A 16,275-nucleotide genomic window follows, 5' to 3' on the forward strand; every position below is an offset into this window, starting at 1 on the left:
TTTAAGTTGAATGATCATTAGATTTCCAGATTGCCCTTTGGCTACAACCACATTTGGTAGCGTCCATGTTGTTTCATTTTCCGTAAAAAAAGCACAAAACAAATGCATCCATGATCCAAGGGTGAGTAGTTGGTTGTACAATTTCCTGGCATTTTACGAAGGGCTTGTGGCTTGTCATTTGACAGGGAGCCCACTTTTTTTAATTGAATCTTAGCTAAATATTACAGTGTAAATGTAAGCAAGTACATTTCTGTCCACCCCCATCTAGTCCTGACACTACTATATATAGTTTTTTTGTTTTTTTTAATCTGTTATGGTTTTCTGGTTAGCATAAACAATGTCAAAAGATGCCAAGAACACAGAATGTGGTCAGAATTAATTGCAGTTAATATTTGATGAATCTGTTCAACCATTGCTAACATGTTGCTAATATGTTTACCCCTCCCCACCTCAGTCTTCCTTTAGAAACATTGATGTGAGAGAAAGAAACCAGAGAAAATAAAACAGGGGCAAGGAATGCAAATAAGGTCTTCTTGTTCTTGTTCTGTGCCGTTACGTGGATTCTGACTCATAGCGACCATATAGGGCGGAAGCAAATTGCTCCATAGTGTTTCCAAGGAGCGGCTGGTGGATTCGAACTGTAGGAATCGAAATTAAACCAGTAAAGCATTGTAGTGAAATTCTTAACTTTGTGCAAAACTAATTAACCCTTTAAAAAATAATCAGTAAATTATGGTGTGGGGGACTGTTTTTCTAGTTGCTATATTGTGTCTTTATAACTTTATTGTCAAATATAAAAGAATTACTTATTTTCTCCTCAGGTTTTATATGAATTTGCATTTCCCAATATAGTTAAGCAGAGGATTAATGAGATGCACACGTCAGTTTTTTTTTTTTTCCCCTAAACTGAATGTGTTGTATATTGGTCTAGGCCTTCCAGCTAGCAAATTATCCCCAGGTTACCTGAAATTATCCACGGTAATTCCCACTGACGGAGAACATTTCTAGTTATGAGAAATTTTAATACCTAATTGCACAGCATCAAAGATGCATAAAGTTGCATTGTTGGCATAATAAATATGCTCAGAGAATAATTTCCATCCACCTTCTCCCCAACCCCCAGACTCCCAATCTTTTAATCTGCATTCAAGTGGAAAGAATTGCAGGTGGAAACAGTGCAGAAAAACACTGTTGTCAAAAGTAGGCTGATAGTTCCATTCTTCTCAGAGAGTATATTTTTAATGTAACCACCTTTTGCAAAAAAGAAGATATTCTTAGGCATTAATGGAAAAAACAGAAAGATAAAATACCTTGAAATTTTTAGTAGAACTACTGAGTTCATAGTATGAGGAAAACTTTATTTAAAATGTCAAGGAAGAAAAACGTGGCTAAATATAGTCCATGACCATATCTTACTTTCTTACTAAAGTTGGATATCTAACAGGACAAACCATCATGTAGTAACAGTGATACCAAAACAAAACAAAACAAAAGTGAACAAAAGAACAATAATCTTAACAGAGAGTTGAAGGTGGATGACAGGAGAAGTGTTAAGATGACGACTTTCCAGGAATGGTTGTTTACCTTGGTTAATCCAGCAATACAGGAAGAGAGACCTGCCCTTGTCTCTGATTTTGTCAATGCTCACCTGCAGTAAACCAAAAGCCAAAGAGGGTGTTAACAGGGATCCCAGTGTGTAGAGTCCTATGATTTTGACCTCATCCACGCTTCGCAAAATGCAGGTAAAAATAACTACAAGAGTAGGTAGCTCTGTCTAAGTGGCCCTTGAAACCATAAAATCAGCTTGACACATAGATCAGTATTATCAAATTAACTAGGCTACAGGTAATATATTGACATTGGCTATGAAAGAGAATTTGTGTGACATTTTAAAATAAAGCAAAAGACTTGTAAAAATAACTTTCCATTTTCAGTCAGCCAAATCATATCACAGACTCAATGTGAAGAAGGAAGAGTTTCTTTTTCTTTGCCCTAGGAGTTTACAATGGAAAACAGTGGGAAATACTATACTGAAAAGTTTCTTTTCTTGCTCTTCTTTCCAGAACACATACTTGTACAATTTACTCTATTGTGCTACACTATTGGCCGTTCACTCTGTACCAGATCACATTCTCATGATTAAAAAAAAAAAGCGGGGGATCTAGATATTTTGACATGCTTAGTGCACATTTTGATTTACCTTGAAGAAGCATCAGTCGGAAATCCCTATCCAGAAAGCATATTTTTGCTTTTCCTAATCCTTTCTTCTTCACTAGCATCAAAATGACCTGCTTTCTTTTACCTTATTATTTCATAGAGTCAGTAGTGGATTCCCATAAGTAGAATCCATACATAAAAGAAATGATTTGGTCAGTCTTACTTTTGCCCTAATAATAAATTCCATGCTTTTCAGTTGTGTTTTTAAATCTTATGTTTTTATTTCTTTTTCATTTTTTACTTATACCTTATGTTTACATTTCTTATGTCTTTAGTGTCTCCCTATATTGGAAATTACATTTTAGTTTTTCACACCATCTCATCTGTGCTTTCGTATCATCAGATTCTCCACCTCTTCTTCCACGTTCATGACCCTACTCTTTTGGTTGACTTTTGTACTTCTTTAAAGACACATTATGTTATTTTAAATACTCATTCCCTTCTTCTGTTACTATCAAAATCACATCTGTATCCATAGTACGCAGATATGTCTTTAAAACTTCTTTATATTTTCTTTAACACAGTGTTGATAAGAATTTTACTGTGAGAGCTTCTGCATGCCAAATGTCCAGTCAATGAATACTTTGCTGGCCTGGCTTCATTTTTACCATACGTAAATTCTCCCTACCTGCATATTGATTGTTCAATGCCTTTGTATTCAGTCACCTACCTGGGATGCCACATTTTTTGTATGCTATAGATCATCTTTGGAAACCCTGGTGGCATAGTCGTTAAGAGCTACAGCTGCTAACCAAAAGGTCAGCTGTTCAAACCCACCAAGTGCTCCTTGGAAACCCTATGGGGTCACTGATTCGGAATTGACTCAATGGCAACTGGTTAGTTTTTTGAGTTCATCTTATTTTGACTTCTAGTTCCAGATAGGAAAGTTAAGACATTTATTTGGAATAAACAGTACATATGAAATAGGGAAATGTAAAACCATACTAAGATGTCCAACATAGAAAAGGAACTCTGATAAACTTATGCAAGAACATATTGCTAGGAAAATCAGATTCGAAAACACTTATGTAAGTATTACCCCCCTTAAACAAGTATTATTCCCAGGACATGAAGAAATTCCTCAACAGATACCACAAACTCTCCCAACAACAGGTTATCCTTAATATGTATAAGAAGTCGTTATACCTACGTGAGCTAGGCCAGGTCAGAGAAACATATAATGGGAGAGTTGAGATTGGCTTCACAGAGGATTCGGGTAATTTATCATTGATATTATATCCATTTTTTTGGTGTTATAAAAGTAAATATGTTCATCCAGATACATACTCATACACATTCACATACTGGAATATCTTTAAGTTATAGTAGTTCTATTCTGAATTGTGGCTTTTTCTTTTCATTTCACATTTCATTCTCATTTCACTGATACTAGGAATAGTTTCAACTCCAGTGACTTTGACAGGAAACAGAGATTGTCTTAGTCATATAGTGCTACCATAACAGAAATACCACAGGTAGATGGCTTTAACAAAGAGAAATTTATTTTCTTACCGTCTAGGATGTCGGCTCCAGGGGACGGCTTTCTTTCTCTGTTGGCTCTGGAGGAAGGTCCTTGTCTTCAATCTTCCCCTGGTCAAGGAGCTTCTCAGGGTCCCCGTGTCAAAAGGACATGCTCTGCTCCTAGTGCTGCTTTCTTGGTGATACAAGGTCCCCAACTCTCTATTGTTTCCCTTTCCTTTTATCTTTTGAGAGATAAAAGGTGGTGCAGGCCACACCCCAGGAAACTCCCCTTACCTTGGATCAGGGAGGCGACCTGAGTAAGGTTGGTGATACAATCCCACCCTAATCCTCTCACATAAAATTACAATCACAAAATGGAGGACAACCACACAATACTGGGAATCATGGCCTAATGAAGTTGATATGCATGTTTTTGGGGGGACACAATTCAATCCATGAGAAGGATATTGAAATGTGGAGAGAAAATTTCGTGATATCTCATCTATTAAGAAAATATAAGATAGTTTTTTCAGCCTCATGGATCATATGGTTCCTTTCCATGACGTTGCAGCTATAATCACAGCCTTGTTCCCTGTCCAATTTCAGAACAAAGTGAGAGGGTATCTCAGAAATAGTTGGAGGTTTAAAACATTAATTTTAATTTTGATTAGACTCTATTAGTGGAGATGGTTTAGATCTGGGCCAAGTTGGATTCCTAATACTAAATTCCAGAATGAGGTGCATTCAGGCTTCAAGTTACAGACATTGCTGGACAGCATAAAGGCAGTGTAAAAGTTAGGCAGAGTGAAATGCCTGGTTTCAGCAGGCAAGCAGGTCCCAAAGAAGAAAAACGAACAAGGAGCCAAGCCAAGCATGATAAGCTCTAGAACCCAAACTTCCTTTCTCCTGGAAAGAATGCATGAGGAGATGAAGAGAGGCCAGCAATGTTATTCTCATGTCTGTCCCACCACATGGGAACATTTGCCTATTCAGGAAAAGTCTCCTCCCTAGATGAATAGTACACATTACCTAGTTTGTAGACAAAGGAGAGAGACAGTTTCTCAAGATACACAGACCTTTGAGTAAGTTTCTGATTTTTTAGCATATCATATTCTAATTTAATAATAATTGTAAAATGTTGACCTCCATGACTTTCATTGAGATCCTGAACAAATCAATTCCTCATTTTGAATTTGTTTACCCACTTCCCAATGTGAAGTTGCCAGCTATCCTCATGTCCCTCACTATATATTTAAAAAAAAAAAAAAAAAAAACCAAACCCACTGCCGTTGAGTCGATCCTGACTCATAGCGACCCTATATATTAGGATCATTAAAATTAAGACCAGGTCTACCAAATCAGCTGCAGTATGATTTATTCAGTTATTCCTTTTCCTTGTAGTGATAATTCTTCTAATTTTCTTCCTTATTTTCCAATTGTATCATGAAGACATAAAATATAAGAAGTCAAGTGTAGTACAATCTTAAAATTTAAATTGTAAATACATAATTAAATTGTATGAGCCAGTTCTGAGCTTATTAGAAAACATAATTACATGTTTTTAAATTCTTCTATGATTTGATCAGTATGCTGAGAATACTATCCATTTTAATTTTATGTGAAATAGGAAAATTTAATTCAACTGTTTTGACCCTAGTCTATTTAATGCTATAACTTACTCAGAGAAATGTTTGAGTTTAACCATTCAAAATTATGCAATAATACAAGAAAACCATAAGCATAATTTTAATTTGTAATTTAAAAAGCAATGTAAAAATTTGGAAAACATTGGTTTCTTTTCATAATTTTATTATGAATTTACTTGCAAAGTTGATTACTTTCAACAAATTTACATACAAATTCAGAAGCAAAATAAGTGACTGTTTACTGTTGACACGCTCTGATCAAGTGTGAATACTGCTCCAGAGAGGAAGAAGGGAAATATATTCTTTGAGTCAAATGCTTTTTCACTCTAGGCTATATCTTAGCCTCTAAATATGACAGGAATAAAAAAATTAATCCACAAAGCAGTGGGCTGGGGGAAGTGATAGTGAGGAACAACAAAAAGGAAGTAATCTTTCAAAACTCTTATTCTAATGTCTCAGTCATCTAGTGCTGTTATAATAGAAATACCACAAGTGAATGGCTTTAAGAAACAGAAATTTATTCTCTCACAGTCTAGGAGGATAGAAGTCTGAATTCAGAGTACCAGCTCCAGGGGAAGGTTTTTTCTCTCAACTCTGGGAGAAGGTCCTTGTCTTCAATCTTATTTTGGGTCTAGGAGTTTCTCAGCTCAAGGACCCAGGTCCAAAGGTCACTCTTTTCTCCTGGTTCTTTTACATCTCAAAAGAAATTAACTCAAGATACAACTTAATCCTGTAGATTTAGTCCTGCCTCATTAACATTACTGCTTCTAATCCTGCCTCATTAATATCATTGTTGTTGCTAGTGCTAGGTGCCATCGAGTCAGTTCTGACTCATAGTGACACTACAGGACAGAACAGAACTAGCCCATAGGGTTTCCAAGGAGCAGCTGGTAAATTTGAACTGCCAACCTTTTGGTTAGCAGCTGAATTCTTAACCACTATACCGCCAGCCAGGGCTCCCATTAATATCATAGAGGTTAAAATTTGCAACACAGAGGATAATCAAATCAGATCACAAAATGGTGAAGGACCATACAATACTGGGAATCATGGCCTAGCCAAGTTGACACACATTTTGGGGGGACAGAATTGAATCCATAACAGTACTCTTCCATATTTTTTCAGGGCTGGCTTTATGTTAATAGTATAGACATTAGTACATCAGTGTGTTTCCAAGGGACGTAAAAGCCTGCAATGAAATAGCAGCAATAACAACAAAAAATACTCCCCCACTCCATCCTTTGGCTAAGGCCTGAAAGATATCAGAAGAGTTTTCATCACTGTTGCTAAAAGATGTGTCCTTGTTGAAATGAAAATCCTCCTAGGAGAAAGAACAGTTCAAGAGTTGTCAGACGTCTACGCTTTGCAGTGAATGACGGATCATAAAGCAGACCCTTTGAAAGGCGGAGTGAGGAAGAGCACGAGGGCACCGAGGTCTAAGAGAGTGGCAATTTGAAAGCTGTCCAGGAAAAAACAACTCTAAAAATAAACCTACCTGCTTCAGAAGCATGTCTGTTGATTTTAAAAGTATATCCTTTGTGACCTTGGAACATGATAAAGATAAAAGAAATAAAATTGAAAGCGTACATTTGAGAATTAGATTCACAACTTTAATTCCTCAAAAAAAAAAAAAAAAGAAAACGGAAGTTTAATGCAATGATGCATATGTCTCTGTAAGATTAATCTAGCAATGGGAATTCTAAATTTGCTCTTCCTTCATTTAATTCCCACTCCTGGAAATTGACTAAAATAAGAATCTTGCTAAAAATCTTGCTGAGTAGGGGTACAATTTTGTTATGCTTGTTTATTTTTACCAAATCAAGCTATTAAGTTCTGTGGTGAACCTTGTTATCTGGTAACAGGCATGTAATGATAAGTGCCTATTATCTTTGAGGTGTAAGATTCAAGTATCTGGAAGACGCTGTTCAGTGTTCTCCACAGAAATGAACAATTTAGTTGTTAATGATGCAATTCTTTCACATTTTATTTATTACTCTGCCTTAAATTTAAGCAACCCTGCTAATATCAGTCTTTCAAAATCTGTAAAATTCTTCCTTGAACCCATTTTTCCCCTTTTTACTCTTATCCCCAACTCTCCCACTCACTATTCAACAGTCCTAATTTGACTCAAGCCACTACCATATCAAGACTTTTTCTTTGCCTAAGTTACTAATGACTTCTGTGTTGCCAAATCCCAATATAAATTTTAGTCTTTATCTTGAGAAACTTTCCAGCAATATTTGACACATGGGACCTTCTCTTATTCTTAAAGCACCCTTGTCTCTATTTCGAGGAATAAAAGTTCTCTTGCTTTTTCTTCCCAGGCCTTATGAGTCTCCTTTATCAACCAGTTCCTCCTTATGTGATGGCAAGATATCCAAGTTCCTTGGGATTCAGTTCTAGCCTCCAGTTTCTTCTCTTTGTTTACTCTCTCCTGGCCGATCTCATCCACGAAGGCCTGTGAATTTTGCCTCTGAAATATACTGCCAAAATACATCTTGAATACACCCCCTTCTCTTTATTCCAACTGCATCCAGTATTATTTCCTGGTTAGAATCCTGGAGTCACCTCATACTTGGACCTCACCCCCTCACCCTTTCTCCTCTGCAATGCGTTCAGCACAGTAGGCAATAATGAGCCTTAAGAACGAGTGGTCACAGCATACACCCTCCTCCTTAAAATGCTTAAAGGACTCCCTGTTGTGCTAAAAATAATAGCACAGCAGCCACCAACCTCTATATTCTGAGCCCTGCCCATCTCTGGTCTCCTCTCTTGTTGTTCTCTCCACATTCCTGCCACACTGCCCTTTTTTCAGCTGCATGAACACAAGCTTTTTTTTTTTTTTCCCTTAGTACAGGTATAAAATGTATTACATTAAAATAGTAATCATATTACCAAATAAAATAATTGACAGAATAACTTCTTATCTAATAGGTGACCAAATAAGTAAATAAATGTAGTGGTGACCCCCCTCACTCAACCGTATCTTCATATACTTTACAGTCCAAGCTCATTTTTCAGACCTGTCAAAAGGCAAAATAAATTACCAATTATCACTGCTTTATCAAACCCAGCTGACATGGTGAGATTAGAGCAGAAAAACTGTGTGACTAAAACCAGCCATTGAAAATTGAATATGCTGACATTAAAACAATTACTATGTAAATTGGTGCTTGGAAATGACTTATACGTTCTATAGCGTGTTTGTCACTAGCCAGATGCCAAGTTGACATTTTATTCTGCTACTAGTGAGAATGGGGCAGAGAAAACACTAGCTGAAATGAAATAGCTTTGCAAGAAACAGTGCAATGACAAAATGTTAAAAGAAGAGTTCCTTCCCCTTCTAAGCACATCGGATCCTTTTATGAAAATGAGAAAAAATTGATATGCTAATTATAATATGCTTAGTAATTCTGATAGTCATATTTAGGAAATCTTTTTAAAACAGATTTCATAGGATTCAACTGTCTGAGCTGTTGTCTATCAGTAAAGCCACTTTGCAAGTCATTTGATAGTATACGAGGAAATGAATGAATGAATTCGAAGTCTGTTCAATGTGCTGACACTTGTAAATATATCTAAAATACTGCTTTTGCTGTAGCAAAACAATGGGGTAAAATAATTTGTGGAATTTTGTAGGTACTCCACCCCCGCCATGGAAACTGCCTGAAACTGAGATGGTGCACTCTTTCTTTACACCATTTCAGGGAATTATTTGGGTTAGCCCAAAATGACACATCATAACTGTTTAGAGTGTGGGCCCTAAAGGAAGCCCAAAATAAATATAACTCCAGCCTGTTTATTACCATCAGTACTATGCAAAAATAGGGCCTTGGTGGCTCAATGATTAAGAGCTCAGCTGCTAACCAAATGTTGGCAGTTTGAATCCATCAGCCACTCCTTGGAAACCCTGTGGAGCAGTTCTAATCTGTCCTGTAGGGTCACTATGAGTCAAAACTGACTCGATGGCAATTTTTTTGTTTGTTTTTATGCAATAATATTTTAAAGGGTTAGTATTAAAATGAAAAAATGTTTCAACTGTCATATTTCATGTCACCCAGAAAAGTGATTGTATATATAAATATCTGTATATATATATAGGTACTCTCATTTTAGTCTGAAATGTATTAATATAATTTAGGAAGCTTTAAAAACATACTAATACTTTACTCTTTAGAGTACATCCTCAGAAAAGACATGGTGAGTAATGTGGCAAGGCCAAATGCTAATATTACTTGACTAAAATAATAACAAATATTAGGAATATATATGAGTCAAATCATATAAGCAGAAAATAAATTTCTTAATGGAGGAAGGGAAGGAAGACATGAATTCACTTAATTTTGAGGACTTCAAACATGGTGACTTTAAAAACTAAGCTACTAAGCTTAAATTTTACTTTATGAAAGGGTGGCTTTCTATAAATCCATATAAGAAACTCTTTTCCTACCTCTTGCACAAATTATCTTGTCTGATTTAAAATTTTACTGGATATAGTTAAAACTCAATAGAGTCTCATAAACCCAGAGATTTAAAGATAAACCCAGACCCAGTGCCGTCGAGTTGATTCCGACTCATACATTAAGTAATATATAAACAAACAGTAATTATTTCTGTGATATATTTAGACATGTGATAGGATAATATTAATTAAGAGCTGTAAAGACAACCCAATTAAAACCTGTACATTAAGAACTTATAACGCAATGCAATTAAATACTGAGATTAAAAACAAATAATAGTACTCTTTCCTTTTTTTCTTTATGAGAAAAATCGTATAATTTTATTATAGTGTTTTGGAATTGAAAGACTAAATATTTACAACTCCTTTAAATCAGATTACAGCTGACTAAAACTGTATGTGTTTATGATGGGGCCAGCTACATATTAATCTTTTAAACCCCCTCAAAAATGAAAGAATGCAAAATAAGTCACTCAATTACTTTCATGTAAAACAATTAATTGAAGAAAAAAATTGTGAAAAATTCAGCTTAGTGTAGTGGAAAAAAAAGAGAAATATTCTTATTACCCATGTGTTATTAAATTTCTGATCATTGGTTGCTAGTTTGTTGTTTGTTGTGTGCCGTCAAGTTGATTCTAGCTCATAAAAAAAAAAAAAAATTTTTTTAGCGACCTATAAAATGGGAAACAATATAAGTCCTTTACCGGGACATGTTGAAAAATTATTTAGATGCTATACATCAAGTGCCTAGAACAATAAATAATTTGTACGAGGTAAAAAATCCACAAGATTTGCCTCATCATTCACTTATGAACTCCACTGGAATAACAAGAGAACTAATTTGCCTTTTGGTCTTAATATAAAGCAAAGACATTAAAGGAAGAACTGAGAGACCTAAGTAATGAAAATATTATTTCAATGTTGTCTAAGTTTGCAGAAAATGATATCTAACACTAAAGGCTCAATGGACTAGTCCTATAAAGAAATCTTTAATACAAATATACGTAGTGGCCTACAACCAACCACAGGCCTCAGATATGCCAAGAATGGTGTCTTAGATGGGTTTGCTGCATTCAAATGTAAAACCAGGAAAAGCTAGATACCAACAGAAATACTAAAATAATAATAAAACATTATGCTTGTTAAATGGATAATTCTGTAATTTTAAGAGTGAAAATTCTAAAAATATTTACAATTATTCCTTTAAATCTTATTCTAATTAACTAAAATGCCTGTTAGATTTACTTTGTTCTATTCTTTGTAAAAATGAGAATTTATTTGAAATGTTTACAACTTTAATCATACTTCCAGATATAGCAGACACTGTACAGACTCATTTTAACTAAACCAAACCACCAAACCCACTGACATCTGACTCATAGTGACCCCATAGGGTTTCCAAGGCTGCAAATCTCTACAGAAGCAGATTGCTACATCTTTCTCCTGAGAAGCCGCTAGTGGTTTCAAACCACCGACCTTTCAGTTAGCACTCCATCGCTTTAACCACTGCACCACCAGGCATTCTTCATTTTAACTAAAGTGCAGTAAGAATACCTAAAAATAACTACCTTGAGTATCACCTTAGAGACTTAAGCCTGAAAAAAGGGGTAAGTTACCTTGGGTTTGTAAGAGACATACTGAATCAGTAAGAAGACAAATAGGGAGGAGAACACTATGTGTAACAAGAAATAGAAGGTTTTAAAAGGGTTTAGATGCTACCAAGGTATAGCAGCTGGAAGTCTATGGAGGCTTACTTCAGCTTCTGTCGGTGGACCTGAAATCACTTCAGGTCAGCAGGCCCAGCAGTCAGACAACTGACCCTGAAGTGAGAGAGATCAAGGTCAAACAGAAATTCATGAGGACAAAGTAGAACCCATGAGTAAAAATGGAAACTAGCATCTCTCAGCATCTCCAACCCCACTGAAGAAAGAGAACTGCAAAAGTGGTTTTTAGGGGGCTCAGGGTACTTCACGGGATGATGAAAATATTCAATATATTGATTGAGGTATTGTTACAAGGGTGTATATTTTATCAAAACTCATCAAATTATACGATTCAGATCTGTATATTTCACTACATGTAAAATGTCAACAATACGAAACATTTTTAAATAAAACTTATTAATGTGTAGAAAAAAGACAAGAAACTGGTTTTTACCATGAGCTGTACATGTGCCTGGCCCAAGACTTGAAGAAGCTAAAAGAGCCCTGGCAGTAGTTGAAGGCGCTGTGGGCCCAGCTGCTGCCCATGCTTATAAGTGGAGCCAAGAGATCGTCAATAACGTATGTGAGATACAGCATGCCTGTGACTTGCACCATTCTTCAGAAGATGATTGCTGCTTCACTTCCGCCTTCGAAATCTTGCATGAGTTTCTCCTCTAGCCAACCCTTAACCATGAAGCCCCAAGGAAAGTTAATCCGGGAAAACACAATTCTAGGGTAGCTAAATTAGCCTAGTTGTTGTTAGTTGCTGTCAGGTTGATTCTACCTCAAGGCAACCCCATGGATTGCAGAGTAGAACTACTCTGTAGGGTTTTTAAGACTGTGACCTTTCAGAAGCAGATTGGCAGACCTGTTTTCTCAGGCACCTCTGAGTGGACTTGAACCACCAAACTTTCTGCTAGCAGTTAAGTGTTTAACTGTTTGCGCCATGCAAGGACTCTGAATTGGCCTAGTCCAAAGCCATTATACATATGAAACACTCTAAATTATTTGAGCATATTTCTTAATGTTACATACCTCAAAAAAAAATCATACATAGAACTAAAATAAAAATCCCACACAAATATTTTTATCAGATGTGTACTATTTAGAACAAAACAATTTTAAAAACAGCAAAAGTAATAGCAGCAGCTACAATTAAAAAACAAAAAACAGGACTATACAACACAGAATGAACCTCAACGTTAACTGTAAACTTCAGTAAATGACGCATCAATATTGGTTCACCAGATTGACAAACATACCACAGAAATGCAAGACGTTAATGTTGTTGTTGTTGTTGCTAGGTGTTGTCAAGTGGGTTCCTGCTCATAGCAACCCTGTGTACAACAGAACCAAACACTGCCTGGTCCTGCACCATCCTCACAATCACTGTTAGGCTTGAGCCCATTGTTGCAGCTGCGGTGTCAGTCCATCTCCTTGAGGGTCTTCCTCTTATTCTCTGACCCTCTACTTTACCACACTGATGTCCTTCTCCAGGGTCTGCTCCCTCCTAATAACAAGTCCCAAGTACGTGAGACAAAGTCTTGCCATCCTTGCTTCTAAGGAACATTCTGGCTGTACTTCTTCCATAACAGGTTTCTTTCTTCTTCTGGCAGTCCACGGTATAGTCAATATTCTTCACAAACAGCATAATTCAAAGGCATCAATTCTTCTTCGGTCTTCTTTATTCATTGCCCAGCTTTCATGTGCATATGAGGTGATTGAAAATACCATGGCTTGGGTTAGGCGCACCTTAGTCCTTGAACACTTTAAAGAGGTCTTTTGCATCAGATTTGTTCAATGCAGTATGTCATTTGATTTCTTGACTGCTGCATCCATGGGCGTTGATTGTGGATCCAAGTAAAATGAAATCCTTGACAGCTTCAGTCTTTTCTCCATTTATCATGATATTGCTTATTGGTCCAGTTGTGAGGATTTTTGTTTTCTTTATGTTGAGGTGTAATCCATACTGAAGGCTGTGGTCTTTCATCTTCATCAGTAAGTGCTTCAAGTCCTCTTCATTTTCAGCAAGCAAGTTTCTTAATAAGAGATGTTAATAGGAGAAAAAATAAGGGAGAGGAGTATGTGGTAGCTCTCTGTCTTTTCTGTGCAATTTTTCTCCAAACATAAAACTCTAAAACATATTCTGTAAAGAAAATAGTAGCAACTGCCATTTATTTAGCACTTACTATGGCCACCCACTTGGCATATCCTTGAATTGTACAGAACTGTAAGTGTTAGGCACCATTATTATCACTATTTTAGAGATGAGTAAATAGATGCACAGAGAGGTTAACTGTCTTGTCCATTGTCACACAGCTAATAAATGCCTAAGCCAAGATTCAAACCTAGACTGCGTCCAAATGATGTCTGCTTGAGTACTTTTTTTTTTTTTTGAGTACTTTGCCAGATTATATAAAACACCTTCAATACATTAGCACCATGATGGTAGCTTTGCTTCTTGGATTCCAAAAGTATGATTAAACCCAACTTGTTAAGGAAATGGTGATATTTATTAGTTGTTGGATTCTGTAAAACAGTTGGAGGTTATTTCTCAATAGTATTTAGAAATATTTCTGGTCTTATAAAGCATTTAGGGATATTTCTCAGGAAGTATTCAGAAAAGTAGTTGGTGGTATTTCTCATTCCCACCACCAAATCCTAATTATCTATCAATAATGATCTCTGCAGGTTTCATGCTGTGAGGCAGCTTTATAGATGCCTACAAGCAATGGCTTCTTGGTGCCTTAATAACTAAATTGGCTTGGATAGTAGCCAAGAAAAATTTACCTTACTATGCATATCTTCCCAGCTAAGTTACAAATTGCTATTTACCCCTGTGGTATAAAAAGGGCCCTGAACCAAATATTCTAAGATCTTTGCCCAAAGTTAAACCCTGCTAACAGCTCTGGGATTTGTAAGCATTTATTTAATTCATTTTTTAAAAAATCTTCACTTGTGTATTCTGTAGAGTAAGTCATCTTAAAATTCCTTCTAGTACTAACACTCTGTAGCTTTAAAACAATTCTACCTGCCTTATAAAAAAATATTAAATGTGTTTAAAAAGTGTGGTAAACATATCTATTTTTAATCTGATTACACGGTTTTGTATACATTTCTTCCCTTATGCAAAACCCATATCAGAGTACCCTTGACACAAGCAAAAATGATTGATTTGTGTGAATATTACAATATGAGTCTAGTCTACAGCATTAAAATGTCTTGATTTAATGTTAAGAGCTCTGGTGGCGCAGTGATTAAGAGCTCGGCTGCTAACCAAAAGGTCAGCGGTTTGAACCCATTAAAATATTATCGCTAGGATAATCAATCACCAAATATTTATATGTAAATACGTCCCTACAGTTACATTGTAAAAGTTTTTTTTTTTGGTGATATTTCATTTTTCCTTTAATATTTCAGGCACCAGGTGTAAGGACTTTCATAGGTAAGTGCTCAAAAAAATGTTTAAATGTAATTAAATACAAATTATATGTACATTCTGGGAAACACAAAGAAAAGCTTTGTCAAAATGACAGCCCTGAGAAGCAAAGATCGTAAGTGAAAAACCTTAAGGACTGCAATAGGATTCAGAAGGAAGAGAAGGTCTCTGTGTGATTGGAAGACCCTGGAAAGTCTTAAGAAGGTGTGTGTTTTTAATACCACATACTTGTAAGTGAAGTGTTAAAAATTACTTTATTTTCTGTATAAGAATAATATCATGACTCTATACTGTAATAATAAGGCAGCTGGGTGGCATTAACAGCTAAGTGCATGACTACTAGCCAAAAGGTTGGCAATTCCACATATTCAGACGAGCATGAAGTTACAGACAGTGGATTTCATGAGGATGGATAGATGACTGATAGATAGATATAGATAGACAGATAGATAGATGATAGACAGACAGATAGATAGCTGCTGTCAAGTTGACTCTAACATATGGCAATAGTATATATGTACAACAGAACAAAACCTTGCCCAGTCCTGTACCATCCTTACAATAACCAGCATTTTCTAGTCCTTTTCTTTTCTAGTCCATCATTGTTGCTATTGTCCCAATCCATCTCACCCAGGGTCTCCCTCATCCTCACTAGCTTTCTGTTTCACCAAACATGATGTCTTCCTGCAGAGATTAAAGATGATGTGATAACATGTCCAAAGCAAGTGAGTTGGACAATGTTCCGTTGTGATCCATAAGGTTTTCTTTGGCTAATTTTTGAAAGTAGATGGTCAGTCTGTCTCAGTCGGGAAGCTCCACTGAAACCTGTCCATCATGGGAGACCTTAAAATACTGGTGGCATAGCCTCTAGCATCACAGCAACACGCAAGACACCATGATGTAACAAACTGAGAGATGTGTGGTGGTTTATGCATACAGGATGAGTATTCGGAAGAGTTCAAAAGATCGAGAACCTGTTTTAAAAACTATAATTAGACTAATCTAGTTGGGATAGAGTTTATGTTAGTAGAATAGTAGGGAATATTATTAGATTGTTAAAATAGAGTATAAATTGTAAATGATCTTAAATGACAGGCAAAGAATTTTCGCATTTTACTATACAACATGCAAACATTTTCAAACATATTATCTAAGTTGGGCCATATAATTTAAAAAGTCATTTCCTTGTTATGAAGCTTGATAATTAATGGATAGTAAAGTGAGTTGAAACATTTCAAGAATTGTAAAGGATTTCTGAAATATTATGTGTGACTTCATGTAATCCCCTAGACTTGAAATGGCCTTTCCTAAATTTTGCATAGCTCTCTTCCTCATCCTCAGGTCTCA

The 16,275-nt window shown here is 36.0% G+C and overlaps 1 protein-coding gene across 1 annotated transcript in view; it reads left to right on the forward strand.

The window, feature by feature from the left end:
• GALNTL6 (polypeptide N-acetylgalactosaminyltransferase like 6) overlaps positions 1 to 16,275 on the forward strand; it is a 1,356,076-nt gene that overhangs the window by 531,971 nt on the left and 807,830 nt on the right. The gene's annotated exons all lie outside the window — the stretch shown is intronic.

This window comes from Elephas maximus, chromosome 21 (assembly GCF_024166365.1).
Source record: "Elephas maximus indicus isolate mEleMax1 chromosome 21, mEleMax1 primary haplotype, whole genome shotgun sequence".
NCBI classification, from domain to species: domain Eukaryota; kingdom Metazoa; phylum Chordata; class Mammalia; order Proboscidea; family Elephantidae; genus Elephas; species Elephas maximus.